Raw genomic sequence first — 22705 nt, forward strand, 5'->3', positions numbered from 1 at the left:
TTTAATTTCTTTCAATAAAAACATATTTGACCAAATTTAAAACCAATATTATAAAACTCTAAGCGGTGGATCACTCGGCTCATGGGTCGATGAAGAACGCAGCAAACTGTGCGTCATCGTGTGAACTGCAGGACACATGAACATCGACATTTTGAACGCATATCGCAGTCCATGCTGTTATGTACTTTAATTAATTTTATAGTGCTGCTTGGACTACATATGGTTGAGGGTTGTAAGACTATGCTAATTAAGTTGTTTATACAAATTTTATAATAAAATTTTATAAGCATATGGTATATTATTGGATAAAAATAATTTAATTATTTTATTCATAATATTAACAAATATATGAAAAACATTATCTCACAATAGTAATTAAACTTTGAGAACAACGAAGAGGAATATTTTCTTTTTCAATCAAATAATACTGAGAAATGTCTAGCATAAAATATTATCTAGAATTGTCTCTTATTAATGATTTGAAATATGAAAAACGTTGACAATATTATTATTCTTCGTTAATTCGTTACAAATAAATGCCATTAATATATATATACGTCAGCTTTAAACGAATTTAATAAAATGTTTTATCATTATATATAAAGAATTAATTGCAAATAAAAGTTATATACAACCTCAACTCATATGGGACTACCCCCTGAATTTAAGCATATTAATTAGGGGAGGAAAAGAAACTAACAAGGATTTTCTTAGTAGCGGCGAGCGAAAAGAAATCAGTTCAGCACTAAGTCACTTTGTCTATATGGCAAATGTGAGATGCAGTGTATGGAGCGTCAATATTCTAGTATGAGAAATTAACGATTTAAGTCCTTCTTAAATGAGGCCATTTACCCATAGAGGGTGCCAGGCCCGTATAACGTTAATGATTACTAGATGATGTTTCCAAAGAGTCGTGTTGCTTGATAGTGCAGCACTAAGTGGGTGGTAAACTCCATCTAAAACTAAATATAACCATGAGACCGATAGTAAACAAGTACCGTGAGGGAAAGTTGAAAAGAACTCTGAATAGAGAGTTAAACAGTACGTGAAACTGCTTAGAGGTTAAGCCCGATGAACCTGAATATCCGTTATGGAAAATTCATCATTAAAATTGTAATATTTAAACAATATTATGATAATAGTGTGCATTTTTTCCATATAAGGACATTGTAATCTATTAGCATACCAAATTTATCATAAAATATAACTTATAGTTTATTCAAATTAAATTGCTTGCATTTTAACACAGAATAAATGTTATTAATTTGATAAAGTGCTGATAGATTTATATGAATACAGTGCGTTAATTTTTCGGAATTATATAATGGCATGATTATCATTGATTTTTGTGTTTATTATATGCACTTGTAGGATTAACAATGCGAAAGATTCAGGATACCTTCGGGACCCGTCTTGAAACACGGACCAAGGAGTCTAACATATGTGCAAGTTATTGGGATATAAACCTAATAGCGTAATTAACTTGACTAATAATGGGATTAGTTTTTTAACTATTTATAGCTAATTAACACAATCCCGGGGCGTTCTATATAGTTATGTATAATGATATTTATATTATTTATGCCTCTAACTGGAACGTACCTTGAGCATATATGCTGTGACCCGAAAGATGGTGAACTATACTTGATCAGGTTGAAGTCAGGGGAAACCCTGATGGAAGACCGAAACAGTTCTGACGTGCAAATCGATTGTCAGAATTGAGTATAGGGGCGAAAGACCAATCGAACCATCTAGTAGCTGGTTCCTTCCGAAGTTTCCCTCAGGATAGCTGGTGCATTTTAATATTATATAAAATAATCTTATCTGGTAAAGCGAATGATTAGAGGCCTTAGGGTCGAAACGATCTTAACCTATTCTCAAACTTTAAATGGGTAAGAACCTTAACTTTCTTGATATGAAGTTTAAGGTTATGATATAATGTGCCCAGTGGGCCACTTTTGGTAAGCAGAACTGGCGCTGTGGGATGAACCAAACGTAATGTTACGGTGCCCAAATTAACAACTCATGCAGATACCATGAAAGGCGTTGGTTGCTTAAAACAGCAGGACGGTGATCATGGAAGTCGAAATCCGCTAAGGAGTGTGTAACAACTCACCTGCCGAAGCAACTAGCCCTTAAAATGGATGGCGCTTAAGTTGTATACCTATACATTACCGCTAAAGTAGATGATTTATATTACTTGTGATATAAATTTTGAAACTTTAGTGAGTAGGAAGGTACAATGGTATGCGTAGAAGTGTTTGGCGTAAGCCTGCATGGAGCTGCCATTGGTACAGATCTTGGTGGTAGTAGCAAATAATCGAATGAGACCTTGGAGGACTGAAGTGGAGAAGGGTTTCGTGTGAACAGTGGTTGATCACGAGTTAGTCGGTCCTAAGTTCAAGGCGAAAGCCGAAAATTTTCAAGTAAAACCAAAAACGCAATATATACAAATCAAGCTAATATAATATACTTGAATAATTTTGAACGAAAGGGAATACGGTTCCAATTCCGTAACCTGTTGAGTATCCGTTTGTTATTAAATATGGGCCTCGTGCTCATCCTGGCAACAGGAACGACCATAAAGAAGCCGTCGAGAGATATCGGAAGAGTTTTCTTTTCTGTTTTATAGCCGTACTACCATGGAAGTCTTTCGCAGAGAGATATGGTAGATGGGCTAGAAGAGCATGACATATACTGTTGTGTCGATATTTTCTCCTCGGACCTTGAAAATTTATGGTGGGGACACGCAAACTTCTCAACAGGCCGTACCAATATCCGCAGCTGGTCTCCAAGGTGAAGAGTCTCTAGTCGATAGAATAATGTAGGTAAGGGAAGTCGGCAAATTAGATCCGTAACTTCGGGATAAGGATTGGCTCTGAAGATTGAGATAGTCGGGCTTGATTGGGAAACAATAACATGGTTTATGTGCTCGTTCTGGGTAAATAGAGTTTCTAGCATTTATGTTAGTTACTTGTTCCCCGGATAGTTAGTTACGTAGCCAATTGTGGAACTTTCTTGCTAAAATTTTTAAGAATACTAATTGGGTCAAACCAATTAGTTCTTATTAATTATAACGATTATCAATTAACAATCAATTCAGAACTGGCACGGACTTGGGGAATCCGACTGTCTAATTAAAACAAAGCATTGTGATGGCCCTAGCGGGTGTTGACACAATGTGATTTCTGCCCAGTGCTCTGAATGTCAAAGTGAAGAAATTCAAGTAAGCGCGGGTCAACGGCGGGAGTAACTATGACTCTCTTAAGGTAGCCAAATGCCTCGTCATCTAATTAGTGACGCGCATGAATGGATTAACGAGATTCCTACTGTCCCTATCTATAGAGATAGATGTACCTCTTAAGGTAGCCAACTGAACGGACGTGCTTTTAGTCGTGCTGCTGACAGTCGGGTATTTTGTGTGGTGAATTCGCGAGTTTCGGCGCTGGAAAGCGTTTTAAAATTTGCGGTTTGTGAAGGTGAACGGCTGGGTGTAAGAATCGAGTTTGAAAAGTGAGGATAAGGGTGGAAATTCGCAGTTTTTCGAATTGGGAATTTTCCATTGCGCCACGTGCGTTGAGAGAGTGCGCTCTCGCGAGTGCTCTCTGGAGAGAGGCGTTAGGCACAAGTGCGGGATTTCTCTCGTACGATCAGCTGTGCTAGCGGGAGTGTGTACGGACTAAGTGGTTGGTGCCATTGCTAAGTGCTGCCAGATCGCTTGAAATATAATTTGGTGAGTTACTTTACTAAGTTATATTTTTGGGTGGTTGTGTTGCCGATAGATGTCGTCCGCAATGGACACCATCGAGTCCGGAAGCGAGTCGGCGAGCAGTCGCAGTAGCAGCGCTACAGGTCGGGGTAGGGGTCGCCCTAGAGGGAAACGCGGCCATCAGGGGAAGACCCGCGATGCGTCGCGAGCCAAGGTGCCGGCTGTGGATGGGGCCTCTGGTGGCCCAGAGCCCGTTGTCGAGGAGGATCTTGATTCTCTCGAGATGCCGCCGCCTCCTGCACCCGCTGGTAGGCCCGTTGCCGCCCCTGGCCATACTCCTGACAATGATGCCACCGCATCTGCTGCCGCAAGGATCGCGGATGCTGCTGCCGCCAGGATCGCCGCTGCCGCCGCTGGAGCTGAGGTCGTTGTCCCCTCGCCCGTTGCTCACAAATCGGAGGACTTTGCCATGGAGGTTGTAAAAGCAGGCTCAGGCCGCGTCGCTGAAGAGCTGGCGGCGATAAGGGAGGCATTTGTGTTGCACTCCGCGGCCCGCCTCTCACAGAGCGCCATCAAGGAAGTGATGAGTATCACAGCGAGATACGAGGCGTTGATTTCCGCGCTGAATGTTCGGAACGCCGTGCTTGAAGACCGCTTTAAGCAGTCGGTTAAGACGCTCCCGCCGCCACCCCAGCGACCGGTTCCTGCTGCCACCGCGCCGTCTTATTCAGCTGCATACCCAAGCCTGCCCCAGCCCTCTGCTGCACCGGTCCCACTGCCGCGTAAGCCGCGGGAGACCTGGTCGGCAGTCGTGCACAGCGCGGACCCGAATATCTCGGGGAAGCAGCTCGCTGAGAAGGTGCGAAAGGAGATCGCCCCAGCGCTGGGTGTTCGCGTGCACGAGGTGCGAGGACTGGCACGTGGTGGTGCGGTTATACGTACCCCGTCGTCAGGCGAGCTGAAGCAGGTGATGGCCAACAAAAAGTTCCAGGAGGCTGGGCTGCAAATCAGCAGGACCCCACAACTGAAGCCGAGGATAGAGATCCGGGATGTGGACACCGCCCACAAGCCCGAGGACTTTATGGCGGAGTTGTATAAAAACAACTTTGCCGACAGGATGGAACTGGCGGAGTTCAAGAAGGCTGTGCGTCTGGAAAAGCCCTGGTCGCAGGCCAATGGCGCCACGGTGACCGTGACGCTGGAGGTCGACCCAGTGGGCTTGGACGTTCTCGACGGAGCAAAGGCATACATAGGATGGTTTGCCTACAACTGCCGTGCCTTGGTACGAACCTACGCCTGCCACAGGTGTGTTGGTTTCGACCACAAGGTTGCGAGCTGCAGGATGTCCGAGAAGGACAAGGTGTGCCGACAGTGCGGGCAGGTTGGCCACAGTGCGCGGGGCTGTCCCAACCCTGTGGACTGCCGAAATTGCCGCTTCAAGGGCTACCCGTCAGCACATCACATGCTGTCTGCTGGGTGCCCTGTGTATGCGGCGGTGCTGGCGCGGGTGAATGCTAGACACTAACCATGTTTAGCTTCATCCAGGCAAACTGTGGCAAAGGACGAGCTGCGACCATCGAGCTCGGAGTCCGATTGCGTGAAAGCAGGTGCCTGTTCGCACTGTTGCAGGAGCCCTACGTCGATGTGAGCAACGGGAGGATGGATGAGCTGCCGGAAGGTATCAGGAGCTTTACCGATAGGAAAGGAAAGGCAGCCATCCTAGTGAATCACCAGGATGTCATCTGTATGCAAGTGGAGCCCCTCACCACGGATTACGGCGTATGCGTGAAAATTATAGGAGGATTTGGCTCAATCCTTCTATGCTCCGCATATTGCCAGTTTGATGGCGACTTACCCTTGTACCTCACGTACTTGGATGCGGTCCTGCTGCTGGCCAGCAGAACTCCCGCAATCCTTGGCCTTGATGCGAATGCAGCATCCCCCATGTGGTTTAGCAAGCTTCCTCCCAACGCGGAGGGACTTGCTAACTACAATCGGGGTGAGCTGCTGTCTCTGTGGATTGTGGAAAAGGGAGCTGCGGTTCTAAACCAGCCAAGTTCGGTGTACACGTTCGAGTCCATGAACGGACGGAGCGACATCGACGTGACGATCGCCAACACTGCAGGATCTATGCTGGCCACATATGAGTGGAGAGTGGACAATTGGGAGTTAAGTGACCACAACATCATTACTGTTGTGGCCAACTTGACGACCGATACAGCCGTTGAGAGCCTAGCTCCGGTGCCGTCCTGGAACTTCTCCAATGCACGTTGGCGGTTGTTCGAGCAGGAAATGGTGAGTAGGGCAGCCGAACTTCCGGAAGACTTCTCAGAATCGCCGCTGGACCAACAAGTCTCTACCCTTCGCAGGATCGTCCACGAAGTGTGCGATCTTGTTTTGGGTAGGAGGACGGCAGGATCGCCGAGATCCAGACCAGGTTGGTGGACCGCTGACCTAAGCGCGATGCGCCGCGATGTCAGGAGACTTAGGCGCCGTCTTCAGGATGCCAGACGTCGTCGTCACGATGACGTGGCCGAGCTAATTGTGGTCGAGCTGAGACGTACCTCAGCCGCCTACAAGAAGCTCATCCTGAGGACAAAGGAGGACAGCTGGAGACGCTTCGTGGGAGAAAATTCACACGATCCCTGGGGGCGCGTCTACAAGATGTGCCGAGGTCGCAAGAAACGGACGGAGATTGGGTGCCTTCGCGTTAATGGCGAGCTGGTCACCAATTGGGGTGACTGTGCGCGTGTGCTCCTCCGCAACTTCTTTCCGGTTGCGGAGTCCGATGCACCGATTGCCATAGCGGAGGAACTCCCACCGCCACTGGAAGTTTCTGAGGTTGGTGCTTGTGTCGCCAGGTTGAAGAGCAAACGCTCGCCTGGCATGGACGGCATCAACGGAACGATTTGCAAGGCTGTGTGGCGCGCCATACCTCAGCACCTAACGGCGATATATTCCAACTGCATCCGGTCGGGGTACTTCCCTGCAGAGTGGAAATGCCCACGTGTTGTGGCTCTGCTCAAGGGACCCGACAAGGACAGGTGTGAGCCATCGTCGTACCGCGGAATTTGCCTACTTCCGGTCTTCGGTAAGGTGCTAGAGGCCATAATGGTTGATCGTGTGAGAGAAGTTCTTCCGGAAGGCTGCAGATGGCAGTTCGGTTTTCGTCAAGGACGTTGTGTGGAGGATGCTTGGATGCACGTGAAGAGCAGTGTTCACGCCAGCCCGGCGAGATACGTGCTCGGCATTTTCGTGGACTTCAAGGGAGCCTTCGACAACGTGGAGTGGAGTGCTGCACTGCGCCGATTGGCCGAGTTGGGATGCCGAGAGATGAGCTTGTGGCAGAGCTTCTTCTCCGGCAGGAGCGCAGAAATCCGAAGCAGTTACGAGACCGTTAATGTCCCGGTAACTAGAGGTTGTCCGCAGGGGTCAATCAGCGGCCCATTTATTTGGGACCTGCTGATGGATGTACTGCTACGACGCCTTGAGTCGTACTGCACACTGAGTGCGTACGCGGATGATCTGCTGCTTCTCGTCGAGGGAAACTCCCGGCTCGCGCTGGAGACAAAAGGAGCGCAACTAATGTCCATCGTTGAAACGTGGGGGATGGAAGTCGGCGTTGCCGTTTCCACCAGCAAGACGGTTATTATGCTGCTAAAGGAACCAAGAAAGCTACTCGCTCGTGGCCCGAATGGAGTGCTTCGACGCACACCTGCGGTAAAATTTGCTGGAGCAAACTTACCGTATGTTAGCAGCTGCCGGTACCTTGGCATCACAGTCAGCGAAGGCTTGAAATTCTTCGAGCACGTCAGAAATCTCCGACAGCGTATGGCTGGAGTCGTTGCAGCATTGGCGCGTGTGCTTCGAGCAGACTGGGGCCTCAGTCCTCGAGCCAGGCGGACCATTTATGCCGGACTCATGGTGCCCTGTGCACTGTTTGGTGCCTCGGTATGGTATGTCACTACGACGCGGCAAGAAGTGGCCAGAGAGCACCTCATTGCCTGCCAGAGGCTTATCCTTCTTGGATGCCTTCCGGTATGCCGAACAGTGTCCACTGTGGCACTGCAGGTTCTTGCTGGCGTTCCCCCGTTTGATTTGGCTGCTATGCAAATGGCAGTTAAATACAAGCTTAAGCGTGGATACCCGTTGGAGGATTACGATCTGCTGTATAGTGAAGACCTCACTGGTCTAAGCTGGGAAGAGAAGATGGTGCGTATGGAGCAGTGCCTACTGCACAGATGGCAAGACAGATGGGATGACGTAGATGCATCCGGACGGGTGACCTACAAGTTCATTTCAGATGTGACTTTTGCATTTCGGAATCCACACTTTGGATTCCCGATGCGCACCGGATTTTTAATCACAGGACACGGATCGTTGAACGCATTTCTGTATAGCAGAACGCTCTCGGACTCTGCCGCATGCTCATGTGGCGATCCATTTGAGGATTGGCAGCACGTCTTGTGTGACTGCCCCCTCTATGCAGATTTGCGCGACCTCGATGGACTTGGAGTGCAGCGAAATGGCGAAAACCGAACGTTTGGAAGGATTCTGGAGGATGAGGACAGGACTCGACGACTCAATGTGTTTGCTGATGAGGCGTTCCGCAGGAGAAGGGACTTTTAGTCCATTTACTCTGCTGTGTGGCTAGCGGCGAAGAATACTACCACAGCTTGTCATAGCTTGTCGTAGGAGGCGACTAATATGACATGGGTGCCCTATCCGAGCTTGTCGGAGCTTAAGGGGTGAGGCCTACCGATCCTGTAATTTCGGTACCACGGGTTGAGCAGCTGTCCAAGGCTGCTCATTGAGGTCGGCCCCCATGTGGGAGTATCGTGGTGGCTGTGGTTGACACCCATATGCGGGTAGAGCCTTCGGGTTCGACGTGGAGTTGCGTCATACAACTCGGGTGCTGTGACCCAAAGATCAGTAGGGATTTAGATAGATCCCGCTCCTCAGCAAGGGGGAATGCTTGCCCGACAAGTAAGCATTCGAATTGCTACCGGGGTGGTTGCTATGTACATAGCTATAGCTTCTAGTCCGGGGCGTTGGTCTGGCGCTTAACCTAGACACATTGCACTATACACTCACTTGTGGGTGTATAAGAGTGCCGTGGTTGTAATCCCTTCAGTGTGGAACATGCCACGTTAAATAAGAGCGGAGGGATCCGATTCACACACACTGTCCCTATCTACTATCTAGCGAAACCACAGCCAAGGGAACGGGCTTGGAATAATTAGCGGGGAAAGAAGACCCTTTTGAGCTTGACTCTAATCTGGCAGTGTAAGGAGACATAAGAGGTGTAGAATAAGTGGGAGATATTAGACTTCGGTTTGGTATCGTCAATGAAATACCACTACTCTTATTGTTTCCTTACTTACTTGATTAAATGGAACGTGTATCATTTCCTAGCCATTATACGGATATATTTATTATATCTTATGGTATTGGGTTTTGATGCAAGCTTCTTGATCAAAGTATCACGAGTTTGTTATATAATCGCAAACAAATTCTTTAATAAAACGGTGCATTTATGTATTTTTGATTTGAAAATTTGGTATAACTCCAATTACTCAGGTATGATCCAATTCAAGGACATTGCCAGGTAGGGAGTTTGACTGGGGCGGTACATCTCTCAAATAATAACGGAGGTGTCCCAAGGCCAGCTCAGTGCGGACAGAAACCACACATAGAGCAAAAGGGCAAATGCTGACTTGATCTCGGTGTTCAGTACACACAGGGACAGCAAAAGCTCGGCCTATCGATCCTTTTGGTTTAAAGAGTTTTTAACAAGAGGTGTCAGAAAAGTTACCATAGGGATAACTGGCTTGTGGCGGCCAAGCGTTCATAGCGACGTCGCTTTTTGATCCTTCGATGTCGGCTCTTCCTATCATTGTGAAGCAAAATTCACCAAGCGTTGGATTGTTCACCCATGCAAGGGAACGTGAGCTGGGTTTAGACCGTCGTGAGACAGGTTAGTTTTACCCTACTAATGACAAAACGTTGTTGCGACAGCATTCCTGCGTAGTACGAGAGGAACCGCAGGTACGGACCAATGGCACAATACTTGTTCGAGCGAACAGTGGTATGACGCTACGTCCGTTGGATTATGCCTGAACGCCTCTAAGGTCGTATCCGTGCTGGACTGCAATGATAAATAAGGGGCAATTTGCATTGTATGGCTTCTAAACCATTTAAAGTTTATAATTTACTTTATAAACGACAATGGATGTGATGCCAATGTAATTTGTAACATAGTAAATTGGGAGGATCTTCGATCACCTGATGCCGCGCTAGTTACATATAAAAGCATTATTTAATACAATGACAAAGCCTAGAATCAATTGTAAACGACTTTTGTAACAGGCAAGGTGTTGTAAGTGGTTGAGCAGCTGCCATACTGCGATCCACTGAAGCTTATCCTTTGCTTGATGATTCGATAATAAACATAAATTTAATTGTGTTTATTTTGTTTGGCTTTTTTAAGTCAGAATATATATATATATAAAATATATATATATAAAATAATAATTATATTTAAATACATTTTATTTAAATATATTTAACAATGGTAGCCATATGTATCGTCATCCTATTAGTGACGCGTATAAAAATATTCTAAGTCCGAACATGCAAATAAGAGACATATGCAAGTATATGTACTTCTTAAGGTAGCCAACTGAATCGTCATCCTATTAGTGACGTGTATACAAATATTCTAAGTCCGAACATACAAGTAAGAGACATATGCAAGTATATGTACCTCTTAAGGTAGCCAACTGAATCGTCATCCTATTAGTGACGCGTATACAAATATTCTAAGTCCGAACATGCAAATAAGAGACATATGCAAGTATATGTACCTCTTAAGGTAGCCAACTGAATCGTCATCCTATTAGTGACGCGTATAAAAATATTCTAAGTCCGAACATGCAAATAAGAGACATATGCAAGTATATGTACCTCTTAAGGTAGCCAACTGAATCGTCATCCTATTAGTGACGTGTATAAAAATATTCTAAGTCCGAACATACAAGTAAGAGACATATGCAAGTATATGTACCTCTTAAGGTAGCCAACTGAATCGTCATCCTATTAGTGACGTGTATAAAAATATTCTAAGTCCGAACATACAAGTAAGAGACATATGCAAGTATATGTACCTCTTAAGGTAGCCAACTGAATCGTCATCCTATTAGTGACGTGTATAAAAATATTCTAAGTCCGAACATGCAAGTAAGAGACATATGCAAGTCAATGTTCCTCTTAAAATAGATGATTGAATCGTCATCCTATTAGTGACGTGTATAAAAATATTCCAAGTCCAAACATGAGTTATATGGATATGAAAATAATATTAAGTTCTAGTATGGATATGAAAAAAATGAGTTATATGGATATGGGAAAAATAACAAGTTCTAGTATGGATATGAAAAAAATGAGTTATGTGGATATGGGAAAAATAATAAGTTCTAGTATGGATATGAAAAAAAAATGAGTTATATGGATATGGAAAAGAATACAGAGTTCTAGTATGGATATGGAAAAATGAGTTATATGAATATGGGAAAAATGATAAGTTCTAGTATGGATATGAAAAAATATTGAGTTATATGGATATTAAAGAAATAATAAGTTCTAGTATGGATATGGAATAAAATGAGTTATATAGATATGGCAAAAAATTTAATGTTCTAGTATGGATATGAAAAAAATTAGTTATATGAATATGGGAAAATTTATAAGTTCTAGTATGGATATGGGAAAAATAATAAGTTCTAGTATGGATATAAAAAAATATTGAGTTATATGGATATTAAAGAAATAATAAGTTCTAGTATGGATATGGAAAAAAATTAGTTATATTGATATGCTAAATAATGAGTTATATGCATATGGGAAAAATACTAAGTTGTAGTATGGATATGGGAAGAATACTGAGTTCTAGTATGGATATGGGAAAAATAATCAGTTCTAGTATGGATATGAAAAAATATTGAGTTTTATGGATATTGAAGAGATAATAAGCTCTAGTATGGATATGGAAAAAATTAATTATATTGTAATAGTAAATAATAAGTTATATGGATATAGGAAGAAAATTAGGTTCTAGTATGGATATGAAAAAAATTAGTTCTATGGATATGGGAAAAATAAAAAGTTCTGGTATGGATATGGAAAAATATTAAGTTATATGGATATTAAAGAAATAATAAGTTCTGGTATGGATATGGAATAAAATGAGTTGTAGAGATATGGCAAAAATATAATGTTCTAGTATGGATATGAAAAAAATTAGTTATATGAATATGGGAAAATTTATAAGTTCTAGTATGGATATGGGAAAAAGAATAAGTTCTAGTATGGATATGAAAAAATATTGAGTTATATGAATATTAAAGAAATAATAAGTTCTAGTATGAATATGGAAAAATATTATTTATATTGATATGGTAAATAATGATTTATATGGATATGGGATAAATACTAAATTCTAGTGTGGATATGGAAAAAACGAGTTATATGGATATGGGAAAAATAATAAGTTCAAGTATGGATATGGAAAAAAATTAGTTTAATAGTTATAGGTATGGAAAAAAAATTAATTATATAGATATAGAACAAAAAATAAGTTATATGGATATGGTGGCATCAGTACGAAATATGCCCAATTTACATACACCGGAGCCGCAGTACGATAAATACCCAATATTTAGACGTCGTGGCCAAAAACATATATAGGGAGGCAGTGCTCGCCGACCGGCCGTATTGTTCAAAATTTATGTTTATCATATTATTTTGGCAATGCTATATATAAATGATATCTTATACATATAATTCAATTATAGCGATATGGAAATACCATATTATATGTATAAAGAAAAAAAATGTATAATAAAATATACATTGACATACAAATATGGCTAGTTGTATGGATATGCCGTATTCATTATATGGATACGGCATATAGATTATATAAATATGACCAAAAAATATTTTATATTGATATGGCAAATAAAGTAATTACTTGAATATGGAAATAAAAGAAGTTATATTGATATGGAAGAAAATAATGAGTCATATAGATATGTTGGCATCAGTACGAAATATGCCCAATTTACATACACCGGGGCCGCAGTACGAAAAATACCCAATATTTAGACGTCGTGGCCAAAAACATATATAGGGAGGCAGTGCTCGCCGACCGGCCGTATTGTTCAAAATTTATGTTTATCATATTATTTTGGCAATGCTATATATAAATGATATCTTATACATATAATTCAATTATAGCGATATGGAAATACCATATTATATGTATAAAGAAAAAAAATGTATAATAAAATATACATTGACATACAAATATGGCTAGTTGTATGGATATGCCGTATTCATTATATGGATACGGCATATAGATTATATGGATATGACCAAAAAATAATTCATAAAGAAATTATATGAATATGGCAGAAATAATTGGTTATATTAATATGATCAAATAATACTTTATATAAAAAAGTGAATATCTTTGGTTGGGTGGCAAAGAGAATTAAATATGCCCGATATATAGACGTCGTGGCCAAAAACTACTATAGGGTGAAGTGCTTGTCTGTTGGTCTATATATATACATATAATATTTTATGCGTACACATTATTATTATAGATAGTTAATATCTATCATATGGGTTGCAAACGGAATTAAATAATTTCGATATTTAGACGTCGTGGCCAAAAACTACTATAGGATGGTCAGTGGTTGTCCACCAATTAATTATTGAACAAACCATATGAATATCATATGCTGTTGTCAATATAATGTATATCAATAATAATAAAAAATAAGGATGGTACAGTAAGTAGTCCATCTACTATTGAACAAAATATATTATAATATATACTTTTGTTATCAATAGAACAACATATATTAAAATCAAAATATTATCCGTATAAATTTGTTTCTTAAATGAAATTAAGACTTGGCTACGCGGTTAATATTATAAACCCATGATAATAAGGTGAAACAGAGGTCAAGTTTCTATTATATATAGAATAACAAATTGTTTCCGACTTTTATCGTTAATCTTTGGTGGCAGGTATATATGATAATTTATATTAAATTATTATATCCCCTGTCGTTTGGGCACAGAGTATCGCTTGCCGGTACAATGTGTTTACAAAAAGCATTATAATAAAATATAATTGCAATATTAGTGATCAAAATAATTTCATATGCGCTCGGTTTTATATCATATATTACCAGAGAGTTATATGGAAAAGATAAATTTTAAATTTATCATCAAAATGCAAATGATTTAACTCAATATTTATATTGGTTAAACAAAAATTGTACATGTGTGGATACAATAATTATGTATGTTGAACAAAAATGATATTTTAGAATGAAATATGTATATATAATATAATAAAAACTTATAGAAAGAACAATATATATTGAAAATTGTGTTATAAAAAAGTTGTACTTTTTCTTTAACATCAATTATAAACTTGTTATATTAGTGGCGAAACAAGTAAAAATTAAAGAACGTATACGAATGCCATATAAAAATGGCCGTATTCGAATTAAAATAGAATTATTTCACAAAGCAAAAAAAAAATATTGAATTAAAATCAATATTTAAGAAAAACCGAACAATATAATATGGAAATAAAATCTATTATATTTATATTACTAATTTCTATTCAAAAAATATGAATGAAATATGAACGAAAACATTATTCTGGTTGATCCTGCCAGTAGTTATATGCTTGTCTCAAAGATTAAGCCATGCATGTCTAAGTACACACGAATTAAAAGTGAAACCGCAAAAGGCTCATTATATCAGTTATGGTTCCTTAGATCGTTAACAGTTACTTGGATAACTGTGGTAATTCTAGAGCTAATACATGCAATTAAAACATGAACCTTATGGGACATGTGCTTTTATTAGGCTAAAACCAAGCGATCGCAAGATCGTTATATTGGTTGAACTCTAGATAACATGCAGATCGTATGGTCTTGTACCGACGACAGATCTTTCAAATGTCTGCCCTATCAACTTTTGATGGTAGTATCTAGGACTACCATGGTTGCAACGGGTAACGGGGAATCAGGGTTCGATTCCGGAGAGGGAGCCTGAGAAACGGCTACCACATCTAAGGAAGGCAGCAGGCGCGTAAATTACCCACTCCCAGCTCGGGGAGGTAGTGACGAAAAATAACAATACAGGACTCATATCCGAGGCCCTGTAATTGGAATGAGTACACTTTAAATCCTTTAACAAGGACCAATTGGAGGGCAAGTCTGGTGCCAGCAGCCGCGGTAATTCCAGCTCCAATAGCGTATATTAAAGTTGTTGCGGTTAAAACGTTCGTAGTTGAACTTGTGCTTCATACGGGTAGTACAACTTACAATTGTGGTTAGTACTATACCTTTATGTATGTAAGCGTATTACCGGTGGAGTTCTTATATGTGTTTAAATACTTGTATTTTTTCATATGTTCCTCCTATTTAAAAACCTGCATTAGTGCTCTTAAACGAGTGTTATTGTGGGCCGGTACAATTACTTTGAACAAATTAGAGTGCTTAAAGCAGGCTTCAAATGCCTGAATATTCTGTGCATGGGATAATGAAATAAGACCTCTGTTCTGCTTTCATTGGTTTTCAGATCAAGAGGTAATGATTAATAGAAGCAGTTTGGGGGCATTAGTATTACGACGCGAGAGGTGAAATTCTTGGACCGTCGTAAGACTAACTTAAGCGAAAGCATTTGCCAAAGATGTTTTCATTAATCAAGAACGAAAGTTAGAGGTTCGAAGGCGATCAGATACCGCCCTAGTTCTAACCATAAACGATGCCAGCTAGCAATTGGGTGTAGCTACTTTTATGGCTCTCTCAGTCGCTTCCCGGGAAACCAAAGCTTTTGGGCTCCGGGGGAAGTATGGTTGCAAAGCTGAAACTTAAAGGAATTGACGGAAGGGCACCACCAGGAGTGGAGCCTGCGGCTTAATTTGACTCAACACGGGAAAACTTACCAGGTCCGAACATAAGTGTGTAAGACAGATTGATAGCTCTTTCTCGAATCTATGGGTGGTGGTGCATGGCCGTTCTTAGTTCGTGGAGTGATTTGTCTGGTTAATTCCGATAACGAACGAGACTCAAATATATTAAATAGATATCTTCAGGATTATGGTGTTGAAGCTTATATAGCCTTCATTCATGGTGGCAGTAAAATGTTTATTGTGTTTGAATGTGTTTATATAAGTGGAGCCGTACCTGTTGGTTTGTCCCATTATAAGGACACTAGCTTCTTAAATGGACAAATTGCGTCTAGCAATAATGAGATTGAGCAATAACAGGTCTGTGATGCCCTTAGATGTCCTGGGCTGCACGCGCGCTACAATGAAAGTATCAACGTGTATTTCCTAGACCGAGAGGTCCGGGTAAACCGCTGAACCACTTTCATGCTTGGGATTGTGAACTGAAACTGTTCACATGAACTTGGAATTCCCAGTAAGTGTGAGTCATTAACTCGCATTGATTACGTCCCTGCCCTTTGTACACACCGCCCGTCGCTACTACCGATTGAATTATTTAGTGAGGTCTCCGGACGTGATCACTGTGACGCCTTGTGTGTTACGGTTGTTTCGCAAAAGTTGACCGAACTTGATTATTTAGAGGAAGTAAAAGTCGTAACAAGGTTTCCGTAGGTGAACCTGCGGAAGGATCATTATTGTATAATATCCTTACCGTTAATAAAAAAATTTGTTAATACAAATTTAATACAAATTACCAATATATATATATATACATAATAATTATAATAATAATTATACCAAAAATATGATCTTAAAAGTAAAAGATCAAATAAATTTCGAACAAGCAAATCGAAATATTGTAATAATATAATATTATTACAAGTAAATTAAATAGAAACAAACATAAAATTCGAACAAGCAAATCGAATTATTAATATAATAAAATATATTTTATATATTTATTATAAACTTTTGTGTGTATATGGACCATAATATACACGCGTTGCGAGATGTATTGGCCAACTAATTTGATGATGATCATACATTGGATAATGCAACAACCTAAAATATACAATGTTGTACCTGGTTTCAGGTTAATGTTTTATATAAAATTATCAATATATATTAACAAACAAATGCCATTACAAATAATACTTTGATATATATTGTTTATATAAAACTAAGACATTTCGCAGCATTTATTTTAGGTATATAAATACATTTATTGAAGGAATTGATATATGCCAGTAAAATGGTGTATTTTTAATTTCTTTCAATAAAAACATATTTGACCAAATTTAAAACCAATATTATAAAACTCTAAGCGGTGGATCACTCGGCTCATGGGTCGATGAAGAACGCAGCAAACTGTGCGTCATCGTGTGAACTGCAGGACACATGAACATCGACATTTTGAACGCATATCGCAGTCCATGCTGTTATGTACTTTAATTAATTTTATAGTGCTGCTTGGACTACATATGGTTGAGGGTTGTAAGACTATGCTAATTAAGTTGTTTATACAAATTTTATAATAAAATTTTATAAGCATATGGTATATTATTGGATAGTAATAATTTAATTATTTTATTCATAATATTAACAAATATATGAAAAACATTATCTCACAATAGTAATTAAACTTTGAGAAAAACGAAGAGGAATATTTTCTTTTTCAATCAAATAATACTGAGAAATGTCTAGCATAAAATATTATCTAGAATTGTCTCTTATTAATGATTTGAAATATGAAAAACGTTGACAATATTATTATTCTTCGTTAATTCGTTACAAATAAATGCCATTAATATATATATACGTCAGCTTTAAACGAATTTAATAAAATGTTTTATCATTATATATAAAGAATTAATTGCAAATAAAAGTTATATACAACCTCAACTCATATGGGACTACCCCCTGAATTTAAGCATATTAATTAGGGGAGGAAAAGAAACTAACAAGGATTTTCTTAGTAGCGGCGAGCGAAAAGAAATCAGTTCAGCACTAAGTCACTTTGTCTATATGGCAAATGTGAGATGCAGTGTATGGAGCGTCAATATTCTAGTATGAGAAATTAACGATTTAAGTCCTTCTTAAATGAGGCCATTTACCCATAGAGGGTGCCAGGCCCGTATAACGTTAATGATTACTAGATGATGTTTCCAAAGAGTCGTGTTGCTTGATAGTGCAGCACTAAGTGGGTGGTAAACTCCATCTAAAACTAAATATAACCATGAGACCGATAGTAAACAAGTACCGTGAGGGAAAGTTGAAAAGAACTCTGAATAGAGAGTTAAACAGTACGTGAAACTGCTTAGAGGTTAAGCCCGATGAACCTGAATATCCGTTATGGAAAATTCATCATTAAAATTGTAATATTTAAACAATATTATGATAATAGTGTGCATTTTTTCCATATAAGGACATTGTAATCTATTAGCATACCAAATTTATCATAAAATATAACTTATAGTTTATTCAAATTAAATTGCTTGCATTTTAACACAGAATAAATGTTATTAATTTGATAAAGTGCTGATAGATTTATATGAATACAGTGCGTTAATTTTTCGGAATTATATAATGGCATGATTATCATTGATTTTTGTGTTTATTATATGCACTTGTAGGATTAACAATGCGAAAGATTCAGGATACCTTCGGGACCCGTCTTGAAACACGGACCAAGGAGTCTAACATATGTGCAAGTTATTGGGATATAAACCTAATAGCGTAATTAACTTGACTAATAATGGGATTAGTTTTTTAACTATTTATAGCTAATTAACACAATCCCGGGGCGTTCTATATAGTTATGTATAATGATATTTATATTATTTATGCCTCTAACTGGAACGTACCTTGAGCATATATGCTGTGACCCGAAAGATGGTGAACTATACTTGATCAGGTTGAAGTCAGGGGAAACCCTGATGGAAGACCGAAACAGTTCTGACGTGCAAATCGATTGTCAGAATTGAGTATAGGGGCGAAAGACCAATCGAACCATCTAGTAGCTGGTTCCTTCCGAAGTTTCCCTCAGGATAGCTGGTGCATTTTAATATTATATAAAATAATCTTATCTGGTAAAGCGAATGATTAGAGGCCTTAGGGTCGAAACGATCTTAACCTATTCTCAAACTTTAAATGGGTAAGAACCTTAACTTTCTTGATATGAAGTTTAAGGTTATGATATAATGTGCCCAGTGGGCCACTTTTGGTAAGCAGAACTGGCGCTGTGGGATGAACCAAACGTAATGTTACGGTGCCCAAATTAACAACTCATGCAGATACCATGAAAGGCGTTGGTTGCTTAAAACAGCAGGACGGTGATCATGGAAGTCGAAATCCGCTAAGGAGTGTGTAACAACTCACCTGCCGAAGCAACTAGCCCTTAAAATGGATGGCGCTTAAGTTGTATACCTATACATTACCGCTAAAGTAGATGATTTATATTACTTGTGATATAAATTTTGAAACTTTAGTGAGTAGGAAGGTACAATGGTATGCGTAGAAGTGTTTGGCGTAAGCCTGCATGGAGCTGCCATTGGTACAGATCTTGGTGGTAGTAGCAAATAATCGAATGAGACCTTGGAGGACTGAAGTGGAGAAGGGTTTCGTGTGAACAGTGGTTGATCACGAGTTAGTCGGTCCTAAGTTCAAGGCGAAAGCCGAAAATTTTCAAGTAAAACCAAAAACGCAATATATACAAATCAAGCTAATATAATATACTTGAATAATTTTGAACGAAAGGGAATACGGTTCCAATTCCGTAACCTGTTGAGTATCCGTTTGTTATTAAATATGGGCCTCGTGCTCATCCTGGCAACAGGAACGACCATAAAGAAGCCGTCGAGAGATATCGGAAGAGTTTTCTTTTCTGTTTTATAGCCGTACTACCATGGAAGTCTTTCGCAGAGAGATATGGTAGATGGGCTAGAAGAGCATGACATATACTGTTGTGTCGATATTTTCTCCTCGGACCTTGAAAATTTATGGTGGGGACACGCAAACTTCTCAACAGGCCGTACCAATATCCGCAGCTGGTCTCCAAGGTGAAGAGTCTCTAGTCGATAGAATAATGTAGGTAAGGGAAGTCGGCAAATTAGATCCGTAACTTCGGGATAAGGATTGGCTCTGAAGATTGAGATAGTCGGGCTTGATTGGGAAACAATAACATGGTTTATGTGCTCGTTCTGGGTAAATAGAGTTTCTAGCATTTATGTTAGTTACTTGTTCCCCGGATAGTTAGTTACGTAGCCAATTGTGGAACTTTCTTGCTAAAATTTTTAAGAATACTAATTGGGTCAAACCAATTAGTTCTTATTAATTATAACGATTATCAATTAACAATCAATTCAGAACTGGCACGGACTTGGGGAATCCGACTGTCTAATTAAAACAAAGCATTGTGATGGCCCTAGCGGGTGTTGACACAATGTGATTTCTGCCCAGTGCTCTGAATGTCAAAGTGAAGAAATTCAAGTAAGCGCGGGTCAACGGCGGGAGTAACTATGACTCTCTTAAGGTAGCCAAATGCCTCGTCATCTAATTAGTGACGCGCATGAATGGATTAACGAGATTCCTACTGTCCCTATCTACTCACAGTCGATTTTGGATTGCTCACGGGAGTAGACGTGTTTTTCGTACGCTCCGCGAGGAAATCGAATATCTGCGGTAATACGCTAGCCACGGTGCTGCAAATAGTGTCGAAATTTGTATTTCGCGTGTGCAAATACGTTGTGCGTGTTTTCTGAGTGAAAAAGTGTGCGGACAGTGGGAAATTCGCGTTTTTCCATTCGGGAATTTTCCATCGCACCACGTGCGTGGTGAGAGAGACGCTCTCTTCGAGAGAGGCGTTTGCCTTATTTAGGCACAGACCGCCTGGTAACAGCTGTTGGGTGTGGAACTCGGCTAATAGTGTGTGTCTTCGCTAAGTGGTTCAAGCATCGGAGCATCAGCAAATCAGCTGATCGGGCTACCGGATCAGCGAAAAGAGAAACGGGTGTAAGTCCCAACTTAACTAAATTTTTAGTTAGGGTTTGGCCGATAGATGGCATCATCTATCACCAAAATGAAGCTTGCCGAGTCGGAAGCGAGAGTGGCAGCAGTCGCGCGTGTAGCTCAACCCGCGGTGGAAGAGGACGCAAGCGTGGCAAGGGGCACAAGGCGACGCCGAGGGAGGCATCGCGTGCGAAGGTGGTCGCCGTGGGTGGTGCGCAGGACACGCCGGAGCCATTCGAGGAAGAGGACGCACCATCGTCCCTTGAGATGCCGACGCACCCAGCTGCACCGGTAGCTGACGACGAGTCTCAGTCCATCGTCGCTAAACTCGCCGCAATGAAGGCCACCGCGAAGGCTGCTGCGAAAGCCGCTGCGATCGCAGTAGCGAACGCCGCCGGAAATACCACTGGAAATGTCGCCGAGAGTGCCGCCGAAAATGCCGCCGGGAATGCTGCCGCATATGGAGTCACCGCCGTGAAGCCAGCCGCAAATGTCCCTGCAGCTGCCGCTGACAACGCTGCAACGTTTGTTGCCCCAGCACCCGTGCTCTCCATAACGGAGAGGGTGATGAAGGGTAGCGGTGCCATCGCGGGAGTGCTAGCGGATATCCGCATAGCTCACTCGAAGGCACTCGTTTCCTCGGCGACCACCCCGCGGTTGGCAGGGGAAATCCAGGAGACGATAAATCGGTATGAGGAGGTCATCGCTGCCATGATGGTGCAATTTGGAGTTGGAAGATCGTGCCAGGAGACAGCCAGCACTGACACCGGTCGCTTCGGTTGCCTCCTACGCAGCCACCGCTGCACGAGGCGCGCACCTCGCGGCGCAACCTGCTGCCCCTGTAGCCGCACCACGAAGCGCCATTCGCGAAACGTGGTCCGCGGTCGTTGCTTGTGACGACCCGGCACTTTCGGGACGACAGATTGCGGACAAAATCCGCAAAGAGGTTGCGCCCGCCCTGGGCGTTAGGGTGCACGAGGTGCGAGAACTCAAGAGGGGCGGCGCGATTATTCGCACGCCATCTCAGGCGGAGATGACAAAGGTCGTCGCATCCGCCAAGTTCGCCGAAGTTGGCCTCAAGGTGTCGCAGAACACCGCCGCGAAGCCCCGGGTGATCGTCCAGGACGTGGACACCACTATCGGGCACGAGGAGTTCATGATGGAGCTGAAGGAGAAGAACTTCGAGGGATGGTCCATGAAGGACTTCCAGAAGGCGGTAGTCCTGGCCACAAAGCCCTGGTCAGCCGAAAACGGCGCCACAATTAATGTGACGCTGGAGGTAAACGACCAGGCGCTGGCCGTTTTGGAAGGCAGAGTGTACGTGAAGTGGTTCTCGTACAGATGCCGTTCACAGGTGCGCACCTACGCATGTCATAGATGCCTAGGTTTCGACCACAAACTGGTCGACTGCCGGAACAAAAATCAGGTCTGCCGCCAGTGCGGACAGGACGACCACGTCGCGGCGCAGTGCAGGAACCCGGTGGACTGCCGAAACTGCCGCCATAAGGGGCTACCCTCAGGGCACTTCATGCTCTCGGGTGGTTGCCCGATCTATGGCGCACTGCTAGCGAGGGTGCAAGCTAGACAAATATGTTTAGTTTCATCCAAGCGAATTGTGGTAGAGGCCGCTGCGCTTTCATCGAGCTTGCCAAGCGGGTGAGAGATGCTGGCCACCTGTTCGCACTAGTCCAGGAGCCCTACGTGGACGCAGCCCAAAGGATCACTGGACTCCCTGGAGGGATGAGGATCTTCGCCGACAGAAGGAGGAAAGCCGCCATCATAGTGGATGATGCAAGCGCCATCTGCATGCCCATCGAGAGCCTGACGACGGAGTACGGAGTGTGCGTGAGTGTCACGGGAAGATACGGCACTATCTTTCTGGCCTCCGCATACTGCCGGCATAGAGCTGCTCTGGAGCCCTACACCGACTACCTGGATTCGGTCCTGCT

The 22705-nt window shown here is 41.8% G+C and overlaps 3 non-coding genes and 2 pseudogenes across 3 annotated transcripts; all 5 read left to right on the forward strand.

Annotated features, from left to right (window-relative positions):
• Window positions 1-54: 54 nt before the first annotated feature.
• LOC138914716 (5.8S ribosomal RNA) lies at window positions 55-233 on the forward strand. The gene has a single exon (XR_011420528.1). It is a non-coding gene; the product is annotated as a 5.8S ribosomal RNA (ribosomal RNA).
• A 398-nt stretch (window positions 234-631) lies between these two features.
• LOC138914715 (large subunit ribosomal RNA) lies at window positions 632-3385 on the forward strand (annotated as a pseudogene).
• An 11064-nt stretch (window positions 3386-14449) lies between these two features.
• Window positions 14450-16444, forward strand: LOC138914718 (small subunit ribosomal RNA). The gene has a single exon (XR_011420530.1). It is a non-coding gene; the product is annotated as a small subunit ribosomal RNA (ribosomal RNA).
• A 621-nt stretch (window positions 16445-17065) lies between these two features.
• On the forward strand, window positions 17066-17244 carry LOC138914717 (5.8S ribosomal RNA). Its single transcript, XR_011420529.1, has one exon. It is a non-coding gene; the product is annotated as a 5.8S ribosomal RNA (ribosomal RNA).
• A 398-nt stretch (window positions 17245-17642) lies between these two features.
• LOC138914713 (large subunit ribosomal RNA) lies at window positions 17643-20409 on the forward strand (annotated as a pseudogene).
• The last annotated feature ends 2296 nt before the right edge of the window (window positions 20410-22705 follow it).

This window comes from Drosophila takahashii, unplaced genomic scaffold (genome assembly GCF_030179915.1).
Source record: "Drosophila takahashii strain IR98-3 E-12201 unplaced genomic scaffold, DtakHiC1v2 scaffold_83, whole genome shotgun sequence".
Taxonomy (NCBI): Eukaryota; Metazoa; Arthropoda; class Insecta; order Diptera; family Drosophilidae; genus Drosophila; species Drosophila takahashii.